Raw genomic sequence first — 7,000 nt, forward strand, 5'->3', positions numbered from 1 at the left:
AAGTACACTATTCCAGAGATATTCCAGCTGGCGCAGACATGATGGGCTGAATGGCCTCTTTCTGTGCCTTAACCTTTCTATGGTTCTATATAACATTCTTCTGTACCATATATAATGCCATACTATGTGTTGATGGTTCCAGGTCTTGTGTATTTTACAATATACAATCTGTTTATAGGGTATAGCAGCCCTGCATATTCATATAATTGAAAAAAATGCATCCACGTGTACTTGTACGGAGATGTATGAAGCATGCTGATTGACTCATATTTCATATTCACCAAAAGGAAACCAGTCAAGGAATACCTCAATGCTTAAATAAAAACAGAAAGTGCTGGAAATACTCAGTAGGTCAGGCAGCATCTGTGGAGAGAGAAGCAGAGTTAACGTTTCAGGTATGTGACCAGTTCTAGTTTAGTTTAGTTTAGTTTAGAGATACAGCACTGAAACAGGCCCTTCGGCCCATTGAGTCTGTGCCGACCATCAACCACCCATCTATACCAATCCTACACTAATCCCATATTCCTACCACATCCCCACCTGTCCCTATATTTCCCTACCACCTACCTATACTAGTGGCAATTTATAATGGCCAATTTTTTACCTACCAACCTGCAAGTCTTTTGGCTTGTGGGAGGAAACCGGAGCACCCGGAGAAAACCCACGCAGACACAGGGAGAACTTGCAAACTCCACACAGGCAGTACCCAGAATTGAACCCGGGTCGCAGGAGCTGTGAGGCTGCGGTGCTAACCACTGCAACTCCTCAGATACTGAAGCAGTCCGTGTAGAAATGCAGCAAGACTTGGACAATATCCAGGCTTGGGCTGATAAGTGGCAAGTAACATTAGCGGAACACAAGTGCCAGGCAATGACCATCTCCAACAAGAGAGAATCGAACCATCTCCCCTTGACATTCAATGGCATTACTATCGCTGAATTCCCCAATATCAACATCTTGGGCGTTACCATTGACCAGAAACTGAACTGGAGTAGCCATATAAATACCATGGCTACAAGAGCAGGTCAGAGGCTAGGAATCCTGCAGTGAGTAACTCACCTCCTGACTCCCCAAAGCCTGTCCACAAGTCAGGAGTGTGATGGAATACTCTAAACTTGCCTGAATGGGTGCAGCTCCAACAACACTCAAAAAGCTCAACACTATCCAGAACAAAGCAGTCAGCTTGATTTGCACGCCATCCACAAACATTCACTCCCTAATCCACCGAAGCACAGTGGCAACAGTGTGTACCATTTACAAAATGCATTGCAGCAATGCACCAAGGCTCCTTTGACAGCACCTTCCAAACCTGTGATCTCTATCACCTCAAAGGACAAGGGCAGCAGATGCATTGGAACACCACAGCCGCAAGTTCCCCTCCAAGCCACACACCTTCCTGACTTGGAACTATATCACCGTTCCTTCACTGTCACTGGGTCAAAATCCTGGAACTCCATTCCTAACAGCACTGTTGTTGTACCTACCCAACATGGACTGCAGCAGTTCAAGAAGGCAACTCACCACTGCCTTCTCATGGGTAATTAGGGATGGGCAATAAATGCTGGCCTAGCCAGCGACGCCCACATCCCATGAATGAATAAAAAGAACTCTGAGGTGCCACTTTACACTTCCAATGACTGGTTATATTTACAATATACATTTTACGTCACACAGTCTCTGGAGCAAACAGCCTGAGGGGTTTGACATGGGTTCTAGCCTCTCAGTGTATATGGAGGGAAGGCCTTAGACTGTGGATATTTCCCCCCTGAGCCTTTGCGGTAGCAGCTCCAAGCTTTAGTGTATCCCTCAGCATGTTGCCCTGGACCTTGGAATTTGCCAGTTGCAATGCTCAGGGCGCAGTGTTGGCGTTTGGCAGCATGCTGCAGCATCCTATTCCTTTTTCTTGTCCCTATCTGTGTCCTTCCTTTTTCATGTTTTTATTACTGGGTCTTTGTGGGGGGAGGCTTGCTGGTCTCCTCTGAGGCGGTATCTTTTGCTGTCACTTTGTCGTGCAACACCTTGATCCTTGCTGTCTGCACATAAGTAACACTTAGAGTCATAGAGTTATACAGCACAGAAACAGGCCCTTTGGCCCATTGTGTCTGTGCTGGCCATCAAGCATCTATCTATTCTAATCCCATTTTCCAGCACTTGGCCTGTAGCCTTGTATGCTATGGCGTTTCAAGTGCTCATCTAAACACTTCTTTCCTGTAATGAAATGTCCTATAGATATTAGGCCAACCCTCTATAACTTTCTCATCACGTTTCAGCAACCATTCACTGATCTGTTTTTCCCTTTCTCACTCTCTCTTTCCCTCCCCACCCCCAGTAAAACCTCTTTCTTTGTTAAAGGCACTATATAAAGTTATGTGAAGGCAATGCCTTTTTGATGCAAAAAAAGTCTCTCAAAATCAAACCAGAAAGAATTGGCAAAGTAACTATTTGTAAAACTGTTATAGACCATTCTAATTTCCCTATCAAATAGAACCCAACTGCCAGCTGCTGTAATCTAATAAACTGCCAAAGATAAAAATTAGGTCAATTTATAGGACTACAGAGGTGCAGTAAACTAGCGTGTGGACACCCTGCAGCATAGAAAAAGTTCTCATTCGTAGCTGGGTCTGTTTAAGGAGAGATACATAGTAGAGCTAGGCAGTTCCTCTAAAAACGTTGACTGATGGCTTGTGAATAGCCCAAAGCAGCACAGTAACAATTTTGTTACGCCAATGTGTTTTGTTGAATGATAATTTTCTTTACTGGAGATCTGAATTTATATATTTTTTAAAAGACAAGCTGCCAGCAAAGTCATCCTTTCAGCTTAAGATGATCACTTGGTTTGCTACACTGTATCCTACATTGCAAAGGACTGTGAGGAGAGAGACAAAATGTCTGTTCAGTCCTCAGCAAGAACCAAGACCCAGGAAGTTTAAAGGAACTACCTGTTTTCTCAGCAAGAAAGTGGGAGGAAGTCAGGGAGCATAGCCCGTGTGTAGCGCATTTCAAGCTGTCCCATCAGTGCACCCCCAGAGGGGCCAACTGGCCCGAACCTTCAATGAAGGGAGCAAGCCCTGTCCGAAAGGTCGGTAGTGGGGTTCCAATATGATGGCCCCGATCCCTGTTGTCTTAGAAGGGGACTGACAGCAGGTTATGTTCGTGGACACGAGATCAGCCATTACCATCATATATACCCAACACCACGCAAGCCATGCTGCAGCTGGAAGGGGACATTTAATCCTTACAGGCTTTAATGGGAATGAGACAACCTCAGCCATTGTAGAAAGGCCCTTGCAGTTGCAGATGGGAGCTTTAATATGGAGGGTTCCCCCATGGCTTTTATGACTACTCCAGATGGAAACAGATATGTTGAACCAATATGGGGTGGTGATTGATTATAACAATGATTGTTTCTGGTTGGGCAGATTCCCAAGTAAACTGGAGTCAATTGTAGAAATATTTGATGTACACTCAGTCTTTGTGATTAAGAAGCCATCCATCTATGTCGCTTCCAGCTAAGATGACCTTAGGGTGGTGCAGTTAGTTGGGAAGTACGCCTCTGTGTTTGCTATCAATAAACACGATTGTGAATGAATGATTGAGGAAGAGTCCATTAATAGGCCTCCCCATCCCTTCGATAAGCAATACCCCATTCCAAAGGAAAGTCACCCCTATGTTAGGGACGCAATACAGTCCTTGATACAGCAGGGTGTTGTTAGATCTGGCACTTTAACCGCTAATTCGCCCAAGAAACATAACGGCAGTTGGAGGTTGACAATTGACTATTGAAAACTTAACTCCATGACATCGGCTTGCTCACTGGTTGTACATGTATTTCTCCATCCTTGATATCTCTAATGGGTTCTGCAGTATACCCATTAAGAGGGAAGACCAGTATAAGTCCACAGTTATCTTTGAGGGTCAGAGCTAGACGTGGATGTGTCTGACCCAAGGGCTCCATAATGCTCCAACCATCTTCCCTAACTGGATGACCCAGGCCCTTAAAGAATTTTCTAGAGAGACTGCTTACTCCAGTATGTTGATGATTTGTTGCTCGCCGCCACAACCGTTGAAGAACACCTATCATTGCTGGATGAGCTTTAGGCCATGCTGAGATGCACTGGCCTGGAGGTTACCCACGTAAGGCCCAACTGTTAAAGGAACAGGTCACATTCTTCTGGGTCTCCATCTTGCCAGCCGGTTAAACATACTGGAGGAAGGTATATAGTGGGGTTTCCCAAAGATTGGTGTTAGGACCCCTGCTTTTCTTGATATAAATTAATGGCCTTGACGTGCGTGTATAGGATACAATTTCAAAATTTGCAGATGACACAAAACTTGGAAGTATTGTAAACTGTGAAGGATATGATAGACTTCAAGAGGTGTCACAGTTACGAAAAGTGTAGCGATGGAAATGCAGAAACAAACTGAAAAGTTATGAAACTTAGAACAAATTTAAAAGGTTGGGACATTGGCTGTCAACAAAATGGAGGACAAGTCAGAACTCATAACATCTTGCACTGTAATCCGCATCCATTGTTTACTAAGTCTGAAAATGAATCAACTCCGTCTGCAAAGAAATAAGAAAGATAATCACACATGGAAGTGAGCTATACCTCAACAAACTAAGACAAAGGCCTTCCCCAGAGTTTTCATCTCCAACTAACCTTCACTACAATGGGGTGTGAACAGCGCTCATATTATCAAGATGGGGCCATCAAAAGGCCATTGTGCAGCCCAGCAAGAACGAAAACATTAAGTCACATGGACAGAACTAGCACTTGTAAGTTTACCTTAAAAGGTAATCGTTTTGAGGAACAAAGTGGGGTCTGGCTAGTATAGAACGTCAGACATCAAGATCAGGCTGGTCTCTATTTAGCCACACAGAAAATATCTAAAGCCATTTTGAATTCCAGCAAGGCTGAGAGAGAGAGTGAGAAGTTCCAGCCAACACCATTGAACCCTGCTGAGACAAGTTGGAAGCTGGCTATAGCAGAGACAAGAGAGTGCCTTTGTAAAAACTACGCTGCTACCTGTGTGAATTGAACTAAGCCATCAGCACTGTCTTCAACCCAAAGAAGATTGCCAGAAGACTGCAACAGGCCAGCAATTACAAGATAACCAGCAACCAGGCCTGCAACTTTAAATTCACCATCCAAGAGGATCCCACAGGTGTTCCCTGAAACAAACAGACTTTTACACCTTGAACTCTCATCCTTTACCTTCTATCTATCTTCTCTTGAGAGTGATTGCGTGTGTGAGTGGTGTTGCAAACATTTCAAGGAATGAATATTGTTTAATAAATAGCTAATTTTCTGTTTTAAACCTACAAGAAAACCTGTCACTGTCTGTTTATTTGGCAAGTAAAGCACAGGGGTTGAAAAGTTATTAACACTAAAACACAGTGGGCAGTTGGGAGGTGAACAGTGGAAACTAGCCATACCATCATCCACCTGTCCACAACAAAGGACATAGGCATGCTGATGGAATGGGCAGACAAGTGTTAGATGAAATTTAATGCAGAAAAGTGTAAAGTGATTCATTGTGATAGGAAGAATGAGATGAGGCAATATAAATTAAAGGGTACAGTTCTAAAGGAGGTGCAGGAGCAGAGGAACCTGGGGGTATATGTGCACAAATCATTGATGGTTGCAGGGCAGGTTGAGAAAGCAGTTAATAAAACATATGGGATCCTGGGCTTTATCTTTCTTTTGGGCCTCCTTATCTCGACAGACAATGGATACGCGCCTGGAGGTGGTCAGTGGTTTGTGAAGCAGCGCCTGGAGTGGCTATAAAGGCCAATTCTAGAGTGACAGGCTCTTCCACAGGTGCTGCAGAGAAATTTGTTTGTCGGGGCTGTTGCACAGTTGGCTCTCCCCTTGCGCCTCTGTCTTTTTTCCTGCCAACTACTAAGTCTCTTCGACTCGCCACATTTTAGCCCCGTCTTTATGGCTGCCCGCCAGCTCTGGCGAACGCTGGCAACTGACTCCCACGACTTGTGATCAGTGTCACAGGATTTCATGTCGCGTTTGCAGACATCTTTATAGCGGAGACATGGACGGCCAGTGGGTCTGATACCAGTGGCGAGCTCGCTGTGCAATGTGTCTTTGGGGATCCTGCCATCTTCCATGCGGCTCACATGGCCAAGCCATCTCAAGCGCCGCTGACTCAGTAATGTGTACAAGCTGGGGATGTTGGCCGCCTCGAGGACTTCTGTGTTGGAGATACGGTCCTGCCACCTGATGCCAAGTATTCTCCGGAGGCAGCGAAGGTGGAATGAATTGAGACGTCGCTCTTAGCTGACATACATTGTCCAGGCCTCGCTGCCATAGATATATAGGGGTATAGAGTACAAAAACAAGGAAGTTATGATATACCTGTATAAAACACTGGTTCGGCCTCAACAGGAGTATTGTGTCCAGTTCTGGGCACCACACTTTAGGAAGGATATTAAGGCATTAGAGAAGGTACAGAAAAGATTCATGGGAATGGGTCCGGGGATGATGAACTTCAGTTACATGGATAGTTTGAAGAAGCTGGGGCTGTTCTCCTTGGAGAAGAGAAGATTAAGAAGAAATTTGATAGAGGTGATCAAGTCATGAGGGTTCTGAACAGAGTACATGGGGAGAAACTATTCTGATTGGGGAAGGATTGAGAACAAGAGGACACAGATTTAAGATGATTTGCAAAAGAAGCAATGGCAACATGAGGAAAAACTTTTTTACGTAGAAAATGGTTAGCATCTGGAATGCACTTCCTGAGAGTGTGGTGCAGGTAGATTCAATCGAGGTCTTCAAAAGAGAATAGGATAATTATCTGAAGAGAGAATTTTACAGGGATAAGAGGAAAAGGTGGGGGAGTGAGCAGAGAGCCAGCAGAAACATGATGGACCAAATGGCCTCCTTCTGTGCTGTAACCATTCTATGATTCCCTGTTAAGGTAGAAATCATCCAGCGACTCCAGTACTGGTCTCCAAGACAGTACTCCACTCCTTTTTAGAATTGGT

Source organism: Heterodontus francisci, chromosome 2 (genome assembly GCF_036365525.1).
Source record: "Heterodontus francisci isolate sHetFra1 chromosome 2, sHetFra1.hap1, whole genome shotgun sequence".
Taxonomy (NCBI): domain Eukaryota; kingdom Metazoa; phylum Chordata; class Chondrichthyes; order Heterodontiformes; family Heterodontidae; genus Heterodontus; species Heterodontus francisci.